Below are 26,030 nucleotides of genomic sequence, written 5' to 3' on the forward strand. Positions count from 1 at the left end.
AGTTTTAAGTCAAATAGTAATTCAAGTATTAGGATTAATCAAAGTTATATGTTATACTTGTGTTTCTGTGCTGAAAATTGTCTTGTTTGTGTGTAAAGATATGCTCAGATCTGTAAAACAAAGGAATTAAGGAAAATTAAGTCATTTCAAGAATTTATCTCAAGCTGCTTCAGGCAGTTGGCTGCTTGTCAGACCTATTCTGCAAAAGGGGCCCTGAGGAAAGTGGGAATTTAGCTCCTCTGATGCCCTATAATAGTCTTAACAATACAAAAGACTTTTAGATATAGAAGCTAATGCATCTGTTATTACTAAGCAACATTAATTTTCTTTCTAGCTCACTTATGCAGTGTTCACTAAGCTGCAAGGCTTAGGGCAAAATCCCTAACAAAGCTCTAAGTTTTTGTTTTTTTTTAATGGGAAGATAACGAAGGTCATTTAGTCTCTAATGAAGAAAAACATTTATCTTCTAAACAATTAAAGGAGCGACTTTTTAAAGTACAGTCTAAACTTTCTAACAAGGAGTTTTTTATAGTCAATATGACCAAATCCCTGTCAAAACTCTTAAAGAATTAAAAATGGCTTGCTCCCAGTATAGAACTAACTGTCCTTATATGCAGGAACTGCTATCCTCCTTTACGGACTCTGAATTGTTTTATCTCAAAAAATTTAGAAATGTTAGCTCACACTGTTCTTTCAAAAGTGAAATAATTTATAACTTAGTAGGAGGATCAGGCTCGTATTCAAGCTAATTGGAATGCTAACGTTAACTGTTTTGTTAATATTACACAAGATGAACTTTTTAGACAGGGACAGTTTGCTAATTTACAACAGCAATGTAGGCAAAATATAGGGGCAAGGATTTGCTCTTATCTCCATAGATACGGAAGACCAGGAGATACCTTCCAGAAAATTGAAGCCTTAGCATGAGTCGGAAATCGAAGAAATAAAGAGACTAAGCCTAGAGAAATAAAGATAAAGGCAACTGCAACAAAGCAATCAATGAACAATTAAGGGGCCACAACAAAAAATTGATGCTTCTTATCTCTCTCCCTTCCTGATTGCCTGTCCCTATCTGTCCCTCTCTCTGACTGTCTTAAAAAAAAAAAAAAAAAAAAAAAAGATAAAGGCAACTACAACACAAAAAGCTGAACTGCATACTTAGGGGCAACTAAACAAACTTATCCAGGAGGCAAAAAATGTTTTAATTAGGACTAAGACTTCAAAAACATCCTTGACTCTGTTTCTAGCAATGTTAGCTGTTGTCTCTATAACAATAAGCTGAACTAACTATTCTTACTAAGTTTATATTCCTTCCCCAATGAATGTTAAATAACCTGACATTGTGTCAAAATTATGTAAATCAACCTTTAGAAAAAATTTGTCAGAAATATTCTCAATCTATGATAATCATTATATGAATGACATACTGATAGCTTGTGAAAATAATGATGAACTTTCAGTCCTCCTTAAAGATGCTTCTGAAACCTTGAATCAGTAGGGTTTAATTATAGCTGAAGACAAAATTCAAACATCTTGTCCTTTTACATATTTAGGGAATATAATTGAAAATCGAAGAATTATTCCTCAAAAGGTCAATTTACGAACTGACTCTTTAAACACCTTAAATGACTTTCAAAAATTATTGGGTGATATTAATTGGTTGAGACCCTCCCTAGGAATCCCTACTTATGCACAGATTTATTTAATATACTTCAAAGAGATCCTGATTTAAACAGTCCCAGAAAGTTAACAGAAATGTCTAAACAAGAGTTATCACTTATTGAAAAAATTATGCATACTACTTATTTAGATCAAATTGATACACATCAAACTATTCAATTAATTATTTTTCCCTCAGAACATTCTCCTTCTGGCATCATATACCAAGAAAACAAGATATTAGAATGGCAATTTCTGCCACATAAGACTCAAAAGAAATATGTACTTACTTAGAGAAAAATCTATACTTTACTAAAAGTAACTACTAAAAGTAGAATAAAATTATTGTACCTTTGACAGGTAATCAGATTTCAGACAACCAGAAGTTAAATGTTGATTGGCAAATTGCATTGGCTGACTATTTTGGTATTGTAAGTAATCAATATCCTACAAATAAAATAATCTAATTTCTAAAAAGAACACAATAGATTTTGCCGACTAAGGTATCGGCTCAGCCAATTCAAAAGTCTTCTACTTTTTATACTGCTGCAAATAAATTAGGTATCGCTAGATATACTGGGCCAGTGACAAAAGTGATAAAGACTCCATATACATTAGTTCAAAAGGCAGAGTTATCTGCTGTATTATTATTACTTCTTAGTGATTTTTCTTGCCTTATTAACATTGTTACTGATTCACAATATGTTGAACATACAGTTAAACTTATAGAAACTGTTTACATTTCAAATGATGGTTCTGAATCACACAAATTGTTTCAGGAGTTACAACTTTTATTGTAGGAACGAAATTCACCTGTCTATATAACTCACATTCATCCTCATACAGCTTTACCAGGACCTATGTCTACTGCAAATAATAAAATTGATCAATTACTCATTGGATCAATAGAAATAGCCACTAAATTTCAAGCAGAGACTCATACGAATAAAAAAGGTTTAATGCAAAAATTTAAAATAACCAGGCAAGAAGCTCAAAATATTGTTAGAAAATGTTCTCAGTGCAGTATTATAAACACTCCTCCATTACCAGGAGGAATGAATCCTAGAGGACAAAACAGCAATGATCTGTGGCAAATGAATGTTACTCATATTTTTTCTTTTGGAAAACTATCTTATGTACACTGTTCTACTTTTTTTGTTGTTTTTTTTTTATTAATTTTACTAGGGTGACAGCAATAAATCAGGGTACATATGTTCAAAGAAAACATGTCCAGGTTATCTTGTTGATCAATTATGTTGCATACCCATCACCCAAAGTCAGATTGTCCTCCGTCACCTTCTATCTAGTTTTCTTTATGCCCCTCCCCCTCCCCCTTCCCCTCTCCCCCCCCAACCACCACACTCTTGTCAATGTCTCTTAGTCTCATTTTTATGTCCCACCTACATATGGAATAATGCAGATCTTGTTTTTTTCTGATTTACTTATTTCACTCCGTATAATGTTATCAAGATCCCACCATTTTGTTGTAAATGAACCGATGTCATCATTTCTTATGGCTGAGTAGTATTCCATATAGTGTATATGTGCCACATCTTTATCCAGTCTTCTATTGAAGGGATTTTTGGCTGTTTCTATGTCTTGGCCACTGTGAACAATGCTGCAATGAACATGGGGCTGCATGTGTCTTTACGTATCAATGTTTCTGAGTTTTGGGGGTATATACCCAGTAGAGGGATTGCTGGGTCATAAGGTAGTTCTATTTTCAGTTTTTTGAGGAACCACCATACTTTCTTCCATAATGGTTGTACTACTTTACAGTCCCACCAACAGTGAATGAGGGTTCCTTTTTCTCCACAACCTCTCTAACATTTGCTATTACCTGTCTTGTTGATAATAGCTAATCTAACAGGTGTGAGGTGGTATCTCATTGCAGTTTTGATTTGCATTTCTCTAATAACTAAAGAAGATGAGCATCTTTTCATATATCCATTGACCATTTGTATTTCTTCCTGGGAGAAGTGTCTGTTCATGTCCTCTTCCCATTTTTTTATTGGATTGTTTGTTTGTTTGTTGCTGAGTTTTATGAGTTCTTTGTATTTTTTGGATATTAGGCCCTTATCTGAGCTGTTGTTTGAAAATATCATTTCCCATTTAGTTGGCTGTCTGTTTATTTTGTTGTCAGTTTCTCTTGCTGAGCAAAAACTCCTTTATTTGATGTAGTCCCATTCATTTATTTTTGCCTTCACTTCCCTTGCCTTTGGAGTCAAATTCATATAATGCTCTTTAAAACGAAGGTCCATGAGTTTAGAACCTATGTCTTCTTCTATGTACTTTATTGTTTCAGGTTACACTGTTCTATTGATACTTATTCTTCCTTTTGATGGCCACACCTTTGCCTGGAGAAAAGGCTGATTGTGTCATTCAACATCTTATAGAGCTCTTAATGTTATGGGTATTCCTAAAGCAATTAAAACTGACAATGGTCCTGCCTATACATCTGCTAAGTTTCAACAATTCTTAACATTTTGGAATATTAACCATACTACTGGAATTTCACATAATCCACAAGGACAGGCGATTATTGAGCACACTAGTAGCATTCTGAAAAATATGTTACTTAAACAAAAGGGGGGAGAAGGAAGGAGATTATCCCATAGATTTATTTATTTTTTTAATAATTTTTTTTTAGATTTTATTTATTCATTATAGAGAGGAGAGAGAGAGAGAGAGAGAGAGAGAGAGAGAGAGAGAAGGGGGGAGGGGCAGGAAGCATCAACTCACATATGCGCCTTGACCAGGCAAGCCCAGGGTTTCGAACCAGCAACCTCAGTGTTTCCAGGTCAATGCTTTATCCACTGTGCCACCACAGGTCAGGCCTATCACTTAGACTTATGTTACATAAAGCTTCATTTACTTTAAATTTTTTAAATACAGGAGAAGATCATTTGACTGCTGCAGACAGACATTGGACAAAAAAATAATAGTTCTAAGATTAATTGACCTGTGCATTATAAAAATGAGTTGGATCAATGGGTACCTGGTATAGTGCAACATTGGGGAAGAGGGTTTACTTGTGTCATTTCAGAATCTGGCAAAGTCCTTTGGATCCCTGCCCACAGAATTAAACTAACAACATGAGTAAGAGAAATAGATTCTTTCCATATCCACCCACTGCTGAGATGGAAGCATTGAACCTCAGAAGAAAAACCTTAAAGGTGCCGCTGCTTGGTATTGAAAAGGCTAAAATACCAAGTTGGGGTCAACTTAAAAAACTGACCTTTGAGGGTAAAAAGATGCTAAAAGCTACTAGAAAAGAACAAAATGCTACTAATCTGTTCTTAGTAATGATTGCTTTGGTAACAATTCTGGTAAGTAGACTGAAAATTTTATTTACTGAGCATACATCCCTAATCCTCCATTAAATAGAGCTGTTTATTGGGAAGATACTGCTGTTCCTATTTTTGTTAATGATTCTAATTGGCTTCCAGGACCTTTTGATGATAGAGGTCTCTTAGTACCTTTGGAAGAAGGCATGAAATTAAAAAATTATACAACAGGAGTTGAGGGATTACCTATATGTATAGGACATGAGCCACATTGTTTAGAAGCTCAAGCTTGGCTCTCTATTGTAAAAAATAATAGTAAAGGAAAGGAAAAAAAGTTTGTTTTTGTTACAAGGATACGTATTTAAAGGTAATACATCCGTACATGATCCAGAACCTCCACCTGATTTACTGCCCTGTCAAACTGCAATTGTTAATCAGCTAAGTGAATGGGTTCATTGGGAAAATTGCAGAGGAGAAACTGCTTGGGTTTTACTTAATATTTCCTATGGAAACATCATAGATTGAAGCCCTCATGGTTCCGCCCGAGTTAAAGGGCAGGGTGCTGATTTAATGTGATATAAGAACAATGGTTCAATTACAGCTGATGGTCAAGGTAATCATACTATCATATGGCATGGAGGAGGGATGTCACCTCAAGCTCCTCACATAAACTTTGGTCCTATACAATATCATTTGTGGAAAGTAGCCACAGCACTTAAACAATGTCCGTGAAATCTGGAGGAATTATCCTTCTAATCATACTATGTTAACCTTTAAGAAGAATGAGACACATTTTATATCTGCCTGTGTTAGATTGCCTTGTATGTTTATTATAGGTGAAACCAGATGGACAGCTGTAAATTATAACTTGCAATAAGTGTGCTTTTTATACATGCATTAACTCTTCTATTCTTTTTAATAAAAATAGTCAAAGTCTAAACACTTTAAGAGCCTGAACAGGAGTCTGGATTCCAGTACAGATGCATTGGATGTGGCCAGATACCCCTTCTATGATGCTGTTACAACATCTTATTAAGTCTTTGAAGCGAACCAAGAGACTGGTTGGACTGATCATTGTCATCATTATAGGACTAATAGCTGTAACCACCCTGGTTGCTGTATCTGGAATTGCATTACATCGAAGCATACAGACTGTAGACTTTGTACAAAAATGGCATGAAGGGTGACGTCATGGAAATGGCGCCGTGAGCAGCACGTCCAACAGATCTCCCCAAAATCTCAACAAATTTATCAACTAGAAACAGAAAAATATATCCTCGGAGCATCCCGGAGTTCCACACACACACTGAAAGTGAAAGGACTGTTGCCGAGGAGAGAATACGCCTGTGGTGAGTCAACCCACATGTGCAGCTGCCCGCGCCGCGGTTCGGAGAGTCCTGGCCACCGGAGTGCACTAAGAAGTGGAGCGCGCACCCTGTGCCGTGGTCCGGGGAGTCCTGGCCACCGGCGTGCACTGAAAAGCCACGCGCGCGCGCCCCTGTGCGGCAGTCCGGGAGGGGCGCCAAACCTGTCTTTCCTAGTCAGGAGATTCTCTCCGTGGGCGGGGCACTTCACCCAGCCATTCAAGATAACAATCAAGCGTTGGGGGAGGGGCGCGCAGGCAGCCTGAAATACTCTCTGGAGCACAGCTGCGGATCCAATCACTGAAATTAGCTTAACCCATGAAATTTGCGCAGCCACGGGGCTCTAATTGATAAGATCTCTTCCAGTTCACCGATCCAAGACAAGAGGCATAATATTTTTCAGTGCCGTTCGCTAAAGGGGCGGGGGCAACTTCTGATTGACAGAGCCTCCATATTCAGGATATACCTAACAAGAGGGACTTGGCAGATATTAAGATCTATACAGCAAGCAGCGAATAGTGCATCTTCTTCCCAGCCAAAACAGGCTACAAAGTGTGGAAAGCCTGGGTTGAGTGGTCCAACTGAATGGTAGGTGCTGAACAGTCACCTTGACAACAATTGACTCCCAGCCCCACCTGATTACACTGGAGGCTCTGACTGCCAGAGCCTTACCCAGAGCCTTGCGCTGAGTGAGGATAGAGTGGGGATTTCCCAGCTCTTTGAGCCTCTTACTCCCCAGACAGAAGCAGTGGCAGCCTCATAGCTGGATCACCAGGCTGCTAATTCAGGAAGGGGAGACTAGGGGAGAGACTCCAGGAAAGCAAACTCTCTCATTGTTGGACTCTGCAAATGCCAACACACCTTGACTACCAGCGAGACTAAAGCCAATTATATGACATTGCCATAGAATCCCATCAACTGCAAATCCCTACCTAAGCGTGACACAGGGGCAGAACCTGGGGTACAGAGTCACCGACTAGGAAGAGGGAGAGAAAAGAAAAAGGAAGAAGTTAAATAAAAATCCACAGACTTTATAACTTGTTCCACTAATTCTTTGTTGTTGTTGTTTCTTTCTTCTTTCTTATTGCCTTTATTATTATTTGTATTTCCTCCACCTCGGACCTTTTATTCTCTGCCTATCTTATGCTACACTTTTCTTGAACTACACTACCCATGAGTGTTGCATTTTATTTCTTTTCTTCATCCTTACTATCCTTTAGGGTTACACTCCAAAACCCTTAACTCTCACTCTCTCCCCTTTTGTTTTCTTTTTGTTTTTTTTTCCCTTTCCTTTTTTTCTTCTTTTGTTTCTCTCTTTTTCTTATTTTTTCCTTTCTATTTGTTTCTTCTTTTCTCCTTTTACTTTTCCTCCCAGTTAATCCTCAATCACGAACAAATTAATTAATTTGGGACTCAAGTTTTTTTTGTTTTTTTTTTGTTGTTTGTTCTTTTTTTTTTTCTTTTTTCTTTTCTGCTTTTGTTCTTGGTTTTCCTTTATTTGTTTGTTTTTGTGGCATTTTGGGTACTTTTTACATTGCTTTTTAACTCACTAGCATTCCTCCCAACCCAAAGTCTCCATTGTATTTAGTCTTCGCTCCACTTAATACAACAGATTTTTACTTAATATTTTTTCTTCTTTAAATATTATTATTTTTTCTCTCCTTTTTTCTGTTTCCCTTTTATCCCTCTCATTATATCTCTTAGTCGACCATCACTTACAAGCAAATCATTTTATGCTTGTCTAAGATATTCTCACATTTTTTTTTTTTTTTTTTGCATTTAGTAGGTCCCTACTCCCTTTTTTGCCCCTTGAACTCTTCACCCCAAATCAGGCCCTCAGTTATAGGCAGTTTTTGTTCTATTTAGCATAATATAATTCACAGGTCATCACAATATTTCCCTAAAGAGGTGAGAGGAGGGGAGGAGAAGAAAGAAAAAAGGGGGAAATAATAAATTATTACTTTTTTTGTGTGTGAAGTGTTTTCCCTTTTTTTCCCCCTTTTTATTCTTTATTAATTCTAATTAACACTATAAACAAGACCACCTTCAGATGCCAATAAGAAAAAGGAAATAGAATATTATGGATACAAAAGATAGAGAGGTAACACAAATAGATGTGGAAAAATCTATGGAGAAAAGATTTAACATATTGGAAGACTTGGAGCCAAATGACAGAGAAGTTAAAATAGAAATCTTAAAAATACTCAGAGATATAAAAGAAAACACAGAAAGGCAATTTAGGGAAATCAGAAAACAACTCAACGATCACAAAGAATATATTACCAAGGAAATTGAAACTATAAAAACAAATCAAAGAGAAATGAAAAACTCAATTCACGAACTGAAAAATGAAATAACAAGCTTAGCTAATAGTACAGCCCAGATAGAAGATAGGATTAGTGAAATAGAAGACAAGCAACTTGAGGCACAACAGAGAGAAGAAGAAAGAGACTCAAAAATAATAAAAAATGAGAAAGCCCTACAGGAATTGTCTGACTCCATCAGAAAGAATAACATAAGAATAATAGGTATATCAGAGGGAGAAGAGAAAGAAAATGGAATGGAGAATATACTCAAACAAATAATAGATAAGAACTTCCCAAGCCTGTGGAAAGAACTAAAGCCTCAAATTCAAGAAGCAAACAGAACACCGAGTTTTCTTAACCCCAACAAACCCACTCCAAGGCACATCATAATGAAGATGACACAAACCAATGACAAAGGAAAAATTCTCAAGGCAGCCAGGGAAAAGAAGAATACAACATATAAAGGAAGACCTATTAGATTATCATCAGATTTCTCAGCAGAAACTCTACAAGCTAAAAGAGAGTGGACCCCAATATTCAAAGCCCTGAAAGAGAGAAACTTTCAGCCAAGAATACTATACCCATCAAAGCTATCCTTCAAGTACGAAGGAGATATAAAAACATTCACAAATACAGAAAAGATGAGAGAATTTATCAGCAGAAAGCCCCCACTCCAGGAAATACTAAAGGGGGTTTTCCAACCAGATTCAAAGAACAAAAGAAAACAAAACCACAAGTAACAGCTCCTCCAAGAAAACAATAAAACCAAACTTAAACTGTGACAACAAAAGAAAAAAAGGGGGAGAAAAGATGAAGTTTAACAGTAGCAAAGGATGATGAAGCGCAGAAATACTCATAAGAAAGGGTACTACAATGAATATGGCAGGTACCCTTTTCATTACTTAATGGTAACCACCCTTGAAAAAACCACCACAAAAACACTTGACTTAAAAAAGGTAGCAACAGAGGAAAGAAGTATGGAATACAAACAAACAAAAACAAATGATAGAAAAACAAAAGAGAAGAATCAAACAAGATAAAAAACTAACAGAAAGCAATTTATAAAATGGCAGTAGGGAACCCACAAGTGTCAATAATTACACTAAATGTAAATGGATTAAACTTACCAATAAAAAGACACAGAGTAGCAGAATGGATTAAAAAAGAAAATCCAACTGTATGCTGCCTACAAGAAACTCATCTAAGCATCAAGGATAAAAACAAATTCAAAGTGAAAGGCTGGAAAACAATACTCCAAGCAAACAACACCCCAAAAAAAGCAGGTGTAGCAATACTCATATCTGATAATGCTGACTACAAGACAGAAAAAGTACTCAGAGACAAAAATGGTCATTTCATAATGATTAAGGGGACACTGAATCAAGAAGACATAACAATCCTTAATATATATGCACCAAACCAAGGAGCACCAAAATATATAAGACAGCTACTTATTGATCTTAAAACAAAAACTGACAAAAATACAATCATACTTGGAGACCTCAATACACCGCTGAAGGCTCTAGATCGGTCATCCAAACAGAGAATCAATAAAGATATAGTGGCCTTAAACGAAATACTAGAACACCTGGATATGATAGACATCTACAGGACACTTCATCCCAAAGCGACAGAGTATACATTTTTCTCTAGTGTACATGGAACATTCTCAAGAATTGACCATATGTTGGGCCACAAAGACAATATCAGCAAATTTAGAAAAATTGAAATTGTACCAAGCATATTCTCTGATCATAAAGCCTTGAAACTAGAATTCAACTGTAAAAAAGAGGGGGAAAACCCCACAAAATTGTGGAAACTAAACAACATACTTCTAAAAAATGAATGGGTCAAAGAAGAAATAAGCGCAGAGATCAAAAGATATATACAGACAAATGAAAATGAAAATATGACATATCAGAATCTCTGGGATGCAGCAAAAGCAGTAATAAGAGGAAAGTTCATATCACTTCAGGCCTATATGAACAAACAAGAGAGAGCCGAAGTAAACCACTTAACTTCACACCTTAAGGAGCTAGAAAAAGAAGAACAAAGACAACCCAAAACCAGCTGAAGAAAGGAGATAATAAAAATCAGAGCAGAAATAAACGAAATAGAGAACAGAAAAACTATAGAAAAAATCAATAAAACAAGGAGCTGGTTCTTTGAAAAGATCAACAAAATCGACAAACCCTTGGCAAGACTCACCAAGGAAAAAAGACACAGGACTCAAATAAATAAAATCCAAAATGAAAGAGGAGAAATCACCACAGACATCATAGATATACAAAGAATTATTGTAGAATACTATGAAAAACTATATACCACCAAATACAACAATCTAGAAGAAATGGATAAATTCCTAGAACAATACAACCTTCCTAAACTGAGTCATGAAGAAGCAGAAAGACTAAACAGACCAATCAGCAGGGAAGAAATAGAAAAAACTATTAAAAACCTCCCCCAAAATAAAAGTCCAGGCCCAGACGGTTATACTAGTGAATTCTATCAAACATTCAAAGAAGACTTGGTTCCTATTCTACTCAAAGTCTTCCAAAAAATTGAAGAAGAAGCAATACTTCCAAACACATTTTATGAGGCCAACATAACCCTCATACCAAAACCAGGCAAGGATGGCACAAAGAAAGAAAACTACAGACCAATATCTCTAATGAATACAGATGCTAAAATACTAAACAAAATATTGGCAAATCGAATACAACAACATATTAAAAAAATAATACATCATGATCAAGTAGGATTCATCCCAGAATCTCAAGGATGGTTCAACATACGTAAAACGGTTAACGTAATACACCATATCAACAAAACAAAGAACAAAAACCACATGATCTTATCAATAGACGCAGAAAAGGCTTTCGATAAAATACAACACAATTTTATGTTTAAGACTCTCAACAAAATGGGTATAGAAGGAAAATATCTCAACATGACAAAGGCCATGTATGATAAACCATCAGCCAACATCATATTAAATGGCGTAAAACTGAGGACTTTCCACCTTAAATCAGGAACACGACAGGGTTGTCCACTCTCTCCACTCTTATTTAACGTGGTGCTAGAAGTTCTGGCCAGAGCAATCAGACAAGACAAAGAAATAAAAGGCATCCATATTGGAAAAGAAGAAGTAAAGGTATCACTTTTTGCTGATGATATGATCCTATACATCGAAAACCCAAATGACTCCACAAAAAGATTACTAGAAACAATAAACCAATACAGTAAGGTCGCAGGATACAAAATTAACATACAAAAGTCCACAGCCTTTCTATATGCCAACAATGAAATATTAGAAAACGAACTCAAAAAAATAATCCCCTTCATGATTCCAACAAAAAAAATAAAATACCTAGGAATAAACATAACAAAGAATGTAAAGGACCTATATAACGAAAACTACGAGGCATTGCTAAGAGAAATAGAAAAAGACACAATGAGATGGAAAAATATTCCTTGTTCTTGGATAGGAAGAATAAATATAATTAAAATGGCCATATTACCCAAAGTAATATATAAATTTAATGCAATTCCCATCAAAATTCCTATGCCATTTTTTAAAGAAATAGAACAAAAAATCATAAGATTTATATGGAACTATAAAAAACCCCGAATAGCCAAAGCAATCCTAAGGAAAAAGAATGAAGCTGGGGGCATTACAATACCTGACTTTAAGCTATATTATAGGGCCACAATAATCAAAACTGTATGGTATTGGCAGAAAAATAGACACTCAGACCAATGGAACAGAATAGAAAGCCCAGAAATAAAACCACATATATATGGTCAAATAATCTTTGATAAAGGGGCTAACAACACAAAATGGAGAAAAGAAAGCCTCTTCAACAAATGGTGTTGGGAAAACTGGAAAGCCACATGCAAAAGAATGAAACTCGACTACAGCCTGTCCCCGTGTACTAAAATTAATTCAAAATGGATCAAAGACCTAAATATAAGATCTGAAACAATAAAGTACATAGAAGACATAGGTACTAAACTCATGGACCTGGGTTTTAAAGAGTATTTTATGAAGTGGACTCCACAGGCAAGAGAAGTGAAGGCAAAGATAAATGAATGGGACTACATCAGAATAAAAAGTGTTTGCTCAGCAAGAGAAACTGATATCAAAATAAACAGACAGCCAACTAAATGGGAACTGATATTTTCAAACAAGAGCTCAGATAAGGGCCTAATATCCAAAATTTACAAAGAACTCATAAAACTCAACAACAAACAAACAAACAATCCAATAAAAAAATGGGAAGAGGACATGAACAGACACTTCTCCCAGGAAGAAATACAAATGGCCAACAGATATATGAAAAGATGCTCAGCTTCATTAGTTATTAGAGAAATGCAAATCAAAACTACAATGAGATACCACCTCACCCCTGTTAGATTAGCTATTATCAACAAGATGGGTAATAGCAAATGTTGGAGAGGCTGTGGAGAAAAAGGAACCCTCATACACTGTTGTTGGGAATGTAAAGTAGTACAACCATTATGGAGGAAAGTATGGTGGTTCCTCAAAAAACTGCAAATAGAACTACCTTATGACCCAGCAATCCCTCTACTGTGTATATACCCCAAAACCTCAGAATCATTGATACGTAAAGACACATGTAGCCCATGTTCATTGCAGCACTGTTCACAGTGGCCAAGACATGGAAACAACCAAAAATCCCTTCAATGGAAGACTGGATAAAGAAGATGTGGCACATATACACTATGGAATACTACTCAGCCATAAGAAATGATGACATCAGATCATTTACAGCAAAATGGTGGGATCTTGATAACATTATACGGCGTCAAATAAGTAAATCAGAAAAAAACAAGAACTACATGATTCCATACATTGGTGGAACATAAAAACGAGACTAAGAGACATGGACAAGAGAGTGGTGGTTACCAGGGGTGGGGGGAGGGAGGACGCAGGAGGGAGGGAGGGAGAGATTTAGGGGAGGGGGAGGGGCACAGAGAAAACTAGACAGAGGGTGATGGAGGACAATCTGACTCTGGGTGAGGGGTATTCAACATAATTTAATGACAAGATAACCTAGACATGTTTTCTTTGAATATATGTACCCTGAATTATTAATGTCATCCCATTAACATTAATAAAAATTTATAAAAAAAAAATGGCATGAAGATTCTGAACAACTGTGGACTTCTCAACGTATAGATAGAAACATTAATGCTAAAGTTAATGATTTAGAACAGACTATAATTATGTTAGGAGATCAAATTGTTAGCCTGCAAAAACAAATCAAGCTAAAATGTGATTGGAATGTAACTACTTTTTGTGTTACTCCTATTCCTTGGAATCATACTTATTTCCCTTGGGAAAATGTTAAAACGCATTTGTTAAAACATAGAAACTTAACTATAGAAATTTTACATTTACAAAAGCATATTGATGCTACTTTTAAGGATCAGTTGAAATTGACTGATGGAGAAAATTTATTAACTGCTATTTCTGATGGAATCAAGTAACTTGTATCCTCTAAAACAATTTAAGATTTTTAGAGGAACTGTAGGAGGCATTGTACTAATCATTTGTTTTATATTTCTTTTATTATATATAGCTAGAAGAAGAGACAATTAGCATCAAAGCAAAATAGAGCAACAATCTGCCATGTTATCTCTTATGCTACATAAAGGGCAAGCAAAATAGCCTTTTATAGCATTCAGCTCTAGAAATTAGAAAGGAAATGTAGTATAAGTTTTTTAATAGGTAGAAACATCAGCTGCTAAAACTAAGCATTTCGGAAGGGACGTTGCTCCTCCCTCCCTCACATAACTATAACTAACACTGTTTGGCCTCTAAAATGGCTGGTTAGCCAAAGACAGGTAAAATTCCTGAAGGCAGGAACAACCTAAGATAGGCACAAAGAGGGGCCATCAGGAGAAGGCTTAAGAGCTAACAAGGGTGAGGTTCAAACCCTCACCCTGGAGAATACTGGAGACTGCTCCACTGAAGTAGTGGCCATCATCCACTGTCCAGGGCACCTAAAGAGGAAGACTCCGAAGAAACTCTAGAAAAACCAAGTAGCTGATGATACTACCAATAAGGTAGCCCTAAACCAGCAGGGTTTTTAGGAAATTTTAGTAACTTTTCTAGAACCCTTGTTGCATAAGGTTTTTTTTTTTTTTTTTTTTACAACCAATTAGAAAAAGATTTTTCCAGCAACAAAGGGATGACTAAAGATAAGAAGAAATGATTAGAAAAGTGAGTGCAAGCTAAATAAAAAAGAAATAAGGGCCCTGGCCAGTTGGCTCAGCGGTAGAGCGTCGGCCTGGCGTGCAGGAGTCCCGGGTTCGATTCCCGGCAAGGGCACACAGGAGAGGCGCCCATTTGCTTCTCCACCCCTCCCCCTCTCCTTCCTCTCTGTCTCTCTCTTCCCCTCCCGCAGCGAGGCTCCATTGGAGCAAAGATGGACCGGGCGATGGGGATGGCTCTGTGGCCTCTGCCTCAGGCGCTAGAATGGCTCTGGATGCAACAGAACGACGCCCCAGAGGGGCAGAGCATCGCCCCCTGGTGGGCATGCTGGGTGGATCCCGGTCGGGCGCATGCGGGAGCCTGTCTGACTGCCTCCCCTTTTCCAGCTTCTGAAAAATGAAAAAATAAAAATAAAATAAAATACTTTAAAAAAAAAAAGAATTAAGGGCGATATGTAGGAGACGACCCTGCACCAATATAAACGGCAGTTAACTGCAGAGCAAGGGTTACTTGGAGACAAGAGATCTTGGAGTATGTTGGCCATGGGGAGACATTGGCCTGGGGTACTTGAATGCAAGTACGCAGGATTATTGGAGGAATGCCTTCAAGAACCAGATGTCCTTTATGATTGATAAGCTCTGAGACTCTGACTCTTCTTGTGTCCTTGTTCATGAAAGAAACAATAGATGTGCAGGGTTGGGGATGAAACGGATGGGAAAAAAAGCTTGTGTAACTTTCTAGTTTTATCTGCTGAGCTGTGGCTTTTGGAACTCAATAAATATGCAGTGGCACAGTTTCTCAGGGCTGGATCCACCTAAGAGTTTCAGCCCCCTGCCCATTTACTTGCATCTGGTGTGTCTTTTGCCTTGCGAGTCCGAACCATAAAGAAATTAATTCATAACACAAAGGTTCTAGAATTTTGAAACACAAGAAAACACTTGTAATTTTACAGGTGCAATTCTCACCTGGATGCAGAGTAGAAACATGCCCCTCATATTTGAGGAAGAGAGAGAAAGACAGAGAGAGAGAGATGAGAAACATCAACTCATAGTTGTGGCACCTTTGTTGTTCATTGATTGCTTCTCATACATGCCTTGACTGGGGCTCAGCTGAGCCAGTGACCCCTTGCACAAGCCAGCAACCTTGGGCTCAAGCCAGTGACCTTTGTGCCTAAGCCACGGACCATGGGGTCATGTCTATGATTCCATACTCAAGCCAGCAACCCTGCGCTCAAGCCAACGACTTTGGGTTTTCAAACCTGGGACCTCAGTATCCCAGATGAAAGTTCTATCCACTGAGCCACCACCTGGTCTGGTGCCCCCTGACATTCTTTCTGGAACTTGCTAATATATGCCAACAGGAGAGGACACTGGTGCCAAGGCCAGCTCAGCCCATGTTGTAATGGCTATTATCACCTTTGCTAATTGTTCCCCAGTTTCTGTAAGGCTAAGCTTCTGGGAGGGTGTTGGTAGGCTGTTCCTGCTTAGTGCTTCCTAGGGAGGGGGGACGAAGATGGAAATACAGACTATGAGCTCATTTCTACTGTGGCTTATCTCACTGTTGACTTACCTAGACTGAGTGCAAGAGCACAAGTATGAGCAAGGATTTCTGCCAGACCAGGTGAGCACGGGGGCTTCTGCATGTAAGAAATATTTATATAAACACACGTGTTTATATCAGATTGCAGGGGCAGAGGGTGTGTGGACCTTGGAGAGGGCATGTGTGAGCACATGCATAAGGTCTTAAGTGTTGAAACAGACCTAGGTCAATTAGTCATACCCTATTATTGACTTCTTGTTAATTATTAGCCACCCCATAGTTAGGTGATGGGGCATAGGTTTCCAATCCCACTAATGGGCTGCCCCTCTAGATGAAAACCAGTTTCAGATCTAATTCTGTCCTGCTCAGATTGTTTAGACAGATACAGGGATGGTGATGGTCAAATAGTCTTGTCTGCACAAATCAGGGAGCTTCTATACTCTGTCCCTTGAGATGCTTTAAGTATACTTTACATACAAGTTTCTTGTTCTGTATGTAACATGTTCTAGAGGTGGACACAGTGTATACAGCATCAGGCAATCAGAATCCAGTGTCCTACAGGCTGGGGACAGGACCATTTAAAAGTCTACTCTATAGCAGCATTTCAGAAAGTGAATCTTATGCCCTGTTCATGCACGGAAAATAGCTCTAGAACACTGTAGCCAATCGACATATTGAATACCACTGATTTCCAAAAGAAAAACCCATTTCTAACATTCCTTTGCTAATTCAATTGCCTAATGTTATCATCAAGCCCTAATGTTATCTGGGATTGTATTGCTTTTGAACTGAGTACCACAATTACCCTTTATGTTATGTAGCAACTGGGCTGAACAGTATTAGAACACATATTACAGGTCACAGAAGATAGGGTGACTGGTGGACCACAGAGGTGGCTGTCTGTATGTATATTTTCAGTTTTTGTGTTTGTGTGTCCATCAGAGTTTGTAAAATAACTACACAGATATCTCTGTATCTGAAGATATGTTACTACAGTTACATAATAACTGCACTTGGAGGGTAAGAGAGATGCTCCCTCTTTGGTCACCAGGGCTGCTTGGTGACTTCAGATGTCTCAGTGATGGTGTGAGTATGGGTGCACATGTGCGTTTTTCTCTTCTGTCCTTTGGGCATCATAAGATCTCTGAGATCAAGGACTGTCCTAATGTGGACCCTTCTGACACCACCCATTAAATCCCAGATCCTTGTGAGCAGCAGAGCTGTGAGAACTCAGGTCCTTGCCGCCAGAGTTTCACACACCTCTTCATACAGACTGGATGTCACTGAGGGGTCTGCTTTTGGCCTGGCCATCCAGTGATCTAAGTCATCTGGCCTCGCAGGGACCAGAGGGCAGGTTGGTCAACCAGACCAACGTCCACCACCTACAGCTGCCCATTGCAGGGCTAGGGCTAGTGTCTCTCACCTGGGCTCTCACCCTCTCTCCCTGCTCTCAACCCCGTGGGCCCTTTTGGGGGTCCTGCCAGAACCAGCAACCCAAGAATCCAGGACGGGCCCTAAGACTCCCCTTTTCCTAAGTTGTCTAACGCTGCAATAGGGGCTAGGACCCCAGGCCCTAACCCGGTCCTTGGCATAGCACTTCCTCACACCCGGGCATTCTGATTTCTCCACCACTCCCAACCATCCTCTCCCTCCCAGTCCCCTACTACTGCTCCTTCGCGGTCCAGTCTCCCTTCCCAGCTCCTCGAATCTGGATTCCGGCCAGGACAGGCCTACTGACATAGCTTCCCTTTACTTCTTCCTCGCAACCCAGACCTAGGACTCGAAGGCTCATACACCAAAAGCCCAAGACGCCTCCGCTCTAGGAGTACTTGTCGCTGACCCGGCACTTGCACGGTTGACTGGGAACCTCTTTCCAGCCCCGCCCATCGGGGCCCCGCCCTCACAGGCTCAGCTCGGGCGCGTAAGTCGGCGGTCTCATCGTGGGGCTACTTCACGGGATTTGCTGCTACGGACGCGGCACCAACACTTACACAGGCTAATTCGCGGCGGCCGAGTAGGGCTCTTAAGGGCCTAAAGACGCTGGTCCCATCTATTGCTGTTTAGTTTCTCTGTGCTTGTCTGCGGCTGCGCGGAGACTGTTGCGGCATCAACTATGTGTAGGCAGAATAATCACTCACCGTTGGCTCCATAGCTCAGGGGTTAGAGCACTGGTCTTGTAAACCAGGGGTCGCGAGTTCAAATCTCGCTGGGGCCTAGCTTGGGTTTTGGTGTTTTTTTTGTTTTTGTTTTTTTTAGACGAAAAGGTGAATCAGCCTAAGATGCGCAAACCAACACGAATTCCGCCTTTCTCGGAGACCAGACCCTGGCGAAGCTTCCAGTTCTTTGCACCGTAGGTGAGCTGACACCTCCCATCGCTTCGCTCTGGAAGAGGCACATCCACTGCGTCCTTGGCCTTGTGATCACAGGCTCCGCTGTCCTCGAGCGCCTTCAACACCGTGGTCCTTCGCTCGATTCCTTTTGCGCGCGCTCCCGGCAAGTTCGTGGCGGTCTTTCCGTACCCCTCCTGGGCGGGGGGTCCAGTGGCTCGCCCCTCCCCATTCGCTCTTTTAAATAATGTGGGTACCACCTGTCAACACCTCTTTCCACCCCCTAGGAACCTACTGTTTTAACTGGGAGGGAGTAAAAGTTCCGAAATAACTCGCTGTGGGCGCTCGCAATCTGGCTTCTATAGAGAGGCGGCCTTCGGGTGGGTCGGCACGTGGGGGCCGACAAATCCCGGGAGACCAGGGCGCCGAAGTGGGGGCGGGAGCCTCCTCCTCCACGAACCCCAGCTACTCCGTTCACCCCCTTCTCTGGCGTCTGCACGGTTGTCCGTGACGGGATCTCTCCTTTGGCGCACTCGGCCCAGGTTCTGTTTTGTAACCCCGAGCCGCGCTGGAACGCTGTCCGGAGTCAGCAGTGTCCCCACTGGGAGCTGCGACTCGCACAGGAGCATCCAGAGGGTCCACTCTGGCCTGAAAGAAGCTCCTGCGGTCGGGCCACACCTCTGCCGAGGCCGAGGCGCCCCGGCGGCTGGGCGCCCGAGACCCTCTGCGGGCCTGGCAGCGCCCCCTCCGTTGTTCATTGGGATTTGGGCTCATTTGTACACTTGAATTCGTTGACAGCATAAATAAAAGTTAGAAGGTCAGCATGTATTATTCGTGTGGGGTTCAAATTTGTGTGCACTTTTCTTTATAATTCCATTAGGAAGAAAAGCAAATGCTTACAACGCGGAGGCGGTAATGCCCGGGAGGCCGCACGCTGGCGGGAGCGGAGGAGCGCCGCCCGAACCCAGTGAGCGCGGCAGAGGCGCAGACCAGGCCGGGAAGGGGGAGCGCTAGAGTCGCGGTCCCCGAGCTAGAGGCCGAGAGGAGCAGCGAGGAGCGGCAGCCCCGGGGGCTAAGCGGTCCGCGGAGAGGGGCAACGGAAGAGTGCTGCACCTCTTCTCCGAGTAGGTTAACCACCTCGCATTTCCTACACTATTTGGGACAAAAACAAACCTTTGGGCCAGCTCTAAGTGAATTCTGTGAAATTTACAGAATTACTGTTTTACTCTTAACCAACTAGTGCAATGAAAGCCTTTCGGGAGAGCGCCCGCACAGCCTCTGAACCCTCCAGGTAAGGGTGGCTGCTCCAGGGCGGGGGCCGGGGTGCACGCCAGCCTTGGGGGCCCGGGTTCCCAGGGATCTCTTTTCTGCCTTAGACGTCCCTACATTTCCTAAACACTTTGCAAAAAAATAGGTTGTTTAAAAAAGTTTTTTTAAACGATAAAGAAAAGTTCCTTCCCCTTTACCAGGCGCCCGCACAGGAAGAGACGACTCCGGGTTTCATTGCGCCAGTCGCGGCTGAGGCCCAGTCCGTGCGGCGTCCGGTTCTGCCCAGGAAGCTTCCGCCTCTTCCGGCCTCTGCGTCGGGACTTGGGCCTCCGGACTTGTCTTATTTAGGCTCCCTTGGGAGGGGGCTGCTAGTCCCCAAACGCGGAAGGATGTTCCTACTTGCTGTCTGGGTAGCCAGAGCAATCACCTGCTCATTTGGATTCCAGGACTTCTCAGAGGGGCCGACAGGGACGGAGCGCTGGCACTGCCCGAGTTACCTGCGGCTGAGGGTTAATGGCGGACGCCCAGGTGGCTGAGAGGAATGGGACAAGCATGGGAGACTCCGATATCCAAGGGGTTCTATTATGTTAGAAATAAAAGTCTACCTTCCTAGGGATAAAAATGACGCCACATAATGTCAACTTAAGGAATAAATAGGTGGGTTTGTCACCGCCTGGTTCGTTGGTCTAGTGGTATGATTCTCGCTTTGGGTGCGAGAGGTCCCGGTTTCAAATCCCGAACGAGCCCAGTTACAATTTTTTTTTTTTGTATTTTTCTGAAGCTGGAAACCGGGAGAGACAGTCAGACAGACTCCCGCATGCGCCCGACCGGGATCCACCCGGCACGCCCACCAGGGGCGACGCTCTGCCCACCAGGGGGCGATGCTCTGCCCCTCCGGAGGGTCGCTATGCCGCGACCAGAGCCACTCTAGCACCTGGGGCAGAGGTCAAGGAGCCATCCCCAGCGCCCGGGCCATCTTTGCTCCAATGGAGCCTTGGCTGCGGGAGGGGAAGAGAGAGACAGAGAGGAAGGAGGGGGGGGTGGAGAAGCAAATGGGCGCTTCTCCTATGTGCCCTGGCCGGGAATCGAACCCGGTGCCCCTGCACGCCAGGCCGACGCTCTACCGCTGAGCCAACCAGCCAACCGGCCAGGGCCTTTTTTTTTTTTTTTTTTTTTTTTTTTTTTTAACAAAGTTTCTTGTTATATGGACATTTTTGGTACTGGACCGGCGGTGGGAATCACCGAGTTCCAACACGGCCTCAGAATTTAGAGTCATCAGTGAGGGATTGAGTACAGAACCTCCGCTGTGTGATTGAAAGGATCGGTCCTTTCAGTTAAGGCATTACAAGAATGTACTGTAGTCATCCTAGGCTTTCGTAGCAATCTATTGATATATATAGAACTGCCGTTACCTGTCCTCAGTTTCCGTTGTGTAGCGGTCATCACGTTCGCCTAACACGCGAATGGTCCCCGGCCAGAAACCGGGCGGAAACAAAGTTTGGCGTTAGTTGTTTTTTTGTTTTTTTTTGTTTGTTTAGTTTACTATTTGAAACTTATTACACTGGGGTAAATTTGGAGCTCTATGAGACAACCTTCCTACCAGTCCAGTATATCATGTCATCATTTCTTGTTACAAAGGCGCGTGGTATTTAAGGGTATAGAACAGGAGCACACCGACGATTTGCCTCCTCAGCCACTGGCACCTGTAAAAGACTTTGTGCTCCACTTTTAGTGAAGGACACTGGTACGCACGTGAGCACACAGAACCCCATATAATCCTTCTTTTGTGACCAATGGGAAAAAATACTCAAAAGGAATGAACGTGCAAAAACCCTGACAGCGATAGAATTCAAGCCCACACCTCCGAAGAGACTGGATCCTTAATCCAGCGCCTTAGACCACTGGACCACACTACCTCCTCCGTTAGACAGTTTGGGCATCTTTTTTTCAGTGTCTATAACGTCCCCAGCACCCTCCTGAAAAAAAATTTTTTTTTTTTGGTATGGAATTTAAAACCAAGGGCAATAGGCCAAGGGGTGGTGAAGGGGTAGCCTTTAAAAAACAAACTGAAGAAGCTCATTTAAATATACTTTTGGGTAATCGTTCCTCAACACCTTCTAAGAAACTTCAGATGCCTTTAAAAGAGCTGTTAACTTTTACCCACAGAGGGCCAGCCTAAGTAATACTGCAGCCAAATGAAGGTCTGTGTGAAGGATCAGGGAAGTTAGGAGACTCGTGTGTTGAGACTGTTCACGAGTATGACAGAGACCAATCAACTGGCTGATTTTCTTAAATAAAGGCAAATGTAGGATTTATTGAAGAAAGAGAAGAGAAAGGAGTCTTGAACCTTACAGCGAGTCTTGAAATGGTCGTTTTTTTCCTCCTGGGTAAGCTAGTTGGCTGTTGGCTGTTGGCTGTAGGCTGTAGGCTGTAGGCTGGAGTGTGCCCTGGATGGGCTAGCGAGCCTTTGAGCAAATGATTATTTTGGTTCTACAAAAAAACAAACAAACAAAAACAACAACCCGAGAGGATTCAGCTGTGGGGCATGCTGTAACTCTGCAATGCCTGCAAAATTTGGGTTGTGTCAGCAGTTTTCCTCATTACAATTCTTGGAGAATTACACAAAATTTTATTTATTTTTTACTCAAGTCAACTTTGAAGCAACAAAACAGTGTGAATGAAAAGGGGACTGTGCTATAAACCTGACAAACTCAGGGGGCTAGGTGGCAAGCCTGACATGGCATTTCCTGACACACTCAGCGACCAAAAGTAACCTCACAGGATGGTCTGATCGCAAATTTCTAACCGGGAAGGTCAAGACGAGTAATCATGTTGCAGGCCTGAAGCTTCCTTAGCAAAGGAAGTGAGCCCCCTTCATTGTTCTTATGCTTCTAGGATAACATACCTTTGACATGTCAGGGTAATTTTCTTTTCCTCCCCTTCTAAGGCACAACTGCTGGCACCAGAACACAAGACCACCAACAAGAGAACACAGAACCCCTCATTGCTATCTTCTTGCCCACATGTTATCTCTATAAATGTTAAATGTTAACCACCCTTTACCACCAATGTCAAAAAAGTATGTGTTTCTCCATTTGCCTTTCATCCAATCCTAGCAAATTCCTCCCACTTTACTTTCTCCTACTTACTTAAACTATAAACAATAGATTTCATGTACCTTCCTTTTTTAAAAAATGTTTTTGATGTCTATTTATTATGGCAATGATTTTATTTTTAATTTAGAAAATTAAATTTAACAGGGTGACATTGATCAACAAGAGCACATAGGTTTTAGGGAAACATCTCTATAGCTTTTGAACTGTTGATTGTGTTGTGTACCCATCAGCCATGGTCAAATCACTCTCCATCACCACATACTTGTCCCTCTATTCTTCTCTTTCACAGTCCTCTTCGCCTGGTAACCACTCACTTTTATCTATGTCCATGAGTCTCAGTTTTATATCCCACCTATGTGTGAAATCATACAGTTCTTAACTTTTTCTGATTTACTTATTTCACTCAGTATAATGTTCTCAAGGTCCATATATGTTGTTGTAAATGGCACTATGTCATCGTTTCTTATGGCTGAGTAGTATTCTATTGTATATATGTACCACTTCTTTATCCAATTCTATATTGAAGGACACTTTGGTTGTTTTCATGTCTTGGCCACTGTGAATAATGCTGCTATGAACCTGGGGTTAAATGTGTCTTTACATACCAATGTTTTCAAGTTTTTTTGGGTAGATACCCAGTAGTGGGATTGCTGGGTCCTATGGTAGCTCTATTCTTAATTTTTTGAGGAACCACTGTACTTTCTTCCATAATGGCTGTACCAGTTTACATTCCCACCAGCAGTGAATGAGGGTTCCTTTTTCTCCACAGCCTCTCCAACACTTATTGTTACCGGTCTTGTTGATAATAGCCAATCTAGTATGTATGAGGTGGTATTTCATTGTAGTTTTGATTTGCATTTCTCTAATAGTGAAGATGAAAATTTTTTTATTTATCTGTTGGCCATTTGTATGTCCTCTTGGAAGAAGTGTCTGTTCAGGTCCTCTTCCCATTTTTTAATTGAAGTCTTTGCTTGTTTGTTGCTGAGCTTTGTGAGTTCTTTATATATTTTGGATATTAACCCCTTATCAGAGCTAGTGTTTGTAAATATCATCTCCCATTTTGTTGGCTGCCTTTTTGTTTTGTTGTGTTTCTTTTGCTGTGCAGAAGCTTTGTAGTTTGATACAGTCCCACTTATTTATTTTTGCTTTTACTTCCCTTGCCTTTGAGGTCAAATTAATAAATTATTCTATACGGCCAATGTTTATAAGTTTAATACCTATGTTTTCCTCTATGTAATTTATAGTTTCAGATCTTATATTTATGTCTTTGATCCATTTGAATTAATTTTTGTGTAGGGGGACAAAATATAGTCAAGTTTCATTTTTTTGCATGTTGTTTTCCAATTTTCCCAGCACCACTTATTGAAGAGGTTTTCTTTTTCCATTGTGTGTTTTTGGCTTCTTTGTCAAGATGATTTGTCCATATTTATATGGTTTTATTTATGGGCTTTCAATTCTGTTCTATTGGTCTTGGTCTGTATATCTGTTTTTCTGCCAATACCATGCTGTCCTGATTATTGTGGCTCTGTAGTATAATTTGATGTCAGGTAGTGTGACACCTCTGGCTTCATTCTTTTATCTTAGGACTGCTTTGGCTGTTTGGGGTTATTATACTTCCATACAAACCTGGCAATTTTGTGTTCTATTTCTTTAGAAAATGACTTTGGGCCTTACCAGGCTGTGGTTCAGTGGACAGAGTATTGGCCTGGGATGCAGATGACCCAGGCTCAAAACTCCAAGGTCTCCAAACTGAGCACAGTTTCACCAACATGAGCGCAGGGTCACTGGGTTGAGCATGAGATCATAGACATGACCCCATAGTCACTGGCTTGAGCCCAAAGGTCACCGGTTTAAAGACCAACATCGCTGGCTTGAGCCCAAAATTCCTGGCTTGAGCAAAGGGTCACTGGCTCAACTGGAGCCCCCTAGTCAAGGCACATATGAGAAAGCAATCAATGAACAACTAAGATCCCACAATGAAGAATTGATGCTTCTCATTTTTCTCCCTTCCTTTCTGTCTGTCCTATCTCTCTCTTGCAAATAAATAAATAAAATTGACATTGGAATTTAAATGGGAATTACATTAAATTTATGTTGCTTTGCCTAATATTACTATTTTAACTATATTGATTTTTCCAATCCATGAACATAGAATATTTTTCCATTTTGTTGTCTTTCTCAATTTCTTTCAATAATGCTTTGTAGTTTTCCGTATATAAGTCCTTCACATCCTTTGTTAAGTTTATTCCTAGTATTTTGTTGTTGTAATTGTGAAAGAAAATTTTTTTGAACTCATTTTCTGAAGTTTTATTGTTGGTGTATAGGAAAGCAATAGATTTTTGTATATTGATTTTGTACCCTGAGACTTGACTTTATTGGCTTATTTTTCTTTTTTTTTTTAAGTGAAATGTTTACATTTATATTGAAATATGCACTAAAACAGAATGAGTTCTACTAGTCAATGAAACTTTGCTAGAGCAGAATCACAAACTTCTGTCAGGAGGTCCAGTTAGCTAAGCAGCAGCAATCCCCAAGCAGGAACACTGAGGAGAAGCCTGGGAGACCCCATTCCAAAGAGCCTCCTTCTAAGAAACCCCAGCGCACTCCTCCCATATGCACCCACACAGACTCAGGAGCATGGACGTGCTCTAGTTTCATGTTTTTAGTTTCTCAGTGCAATGAATATAAACTTGGTAATGCTCATACACCATAGCACAGACAATATTTCAGGCTTTAGCATACAACTGTAAACAGTGACTAGGTCAAAAAATAAAAAAGAAAGTTGGACTTTAACAAGAGGCAGGATTCTTAACAGCAGGCCATAAGCTGCTCTAGATTAGTTTTTGGTGGGTTCATGTTTCTGATGAAAGATACAGTCCAAATAGGCCTGTGATGGTCTAGAATACAGTGGGCAGCAAAACG

The 26,030-nt window shown here is 40.6% G+C and overlaps 2 long non-coding RNA genes and 1 other non-coding gene across 7 annotated transcripts in view; 2 read left to right on the forward strand and 1 right to left on the reverse strand.

Moving 5' to 3' along the window:
- The window catches only part of LOC136376721 (uncharacterized), a 432,865-nt gene that overhangs the window by 42,075 nt on the left and 364,760 nt on the right, over positions 1-26,030 (reverse strand). The window lies entirely within an intron of this gene.
- On the forward strand, positions 18,240-20,614 carry LOC136376718 (uncharacterized). 5 transcript variants are annotated; one of them, XR_010746228.1, is made up of 5 exons: positions 18,240-18,513; positions 18,653-18,893; positions 19,608-19,847; positions 19,936-20,014; positions 20,193-20,614. It is a non-coding gene; the product is annotated as an uncharacterized lncRNA (long non-coding RNA). The 5 variants fall into 5 exon arrangements; XR_010746226.1 differs by having other exon boundaries at positions 18,245-18,555; positions 19,604-19,847; XR_010746225.1 differs by having other exon boundaries at positions 18,250-18,513; positions 19,604-19,847.
- TRNAT-UGU (transfer RNA threonine (anticodon UGU)) lies at positions 18,539-18,611 on the forward strand. The gene has a single exon. It is a non-coding gene; the product is annotated as a tRNA-Thr (tRNA).

The sequence above is a fragment of the Saccopteryx leptura genome, chromosome 6 (assembly GCF_036850995.1).
Source record: "Saccopteryx leptura isolate mSacLep1 chromosome 6, mSacLep1_pri_phased_curated, whole genome shotgun sequence".
Lineage (NCBI taxonomy): Eukaryota > Metazoa > Chordata > Mammalia > Chiroptera > Emballonuridae > Saccopteryx > Saccopteryx leptura.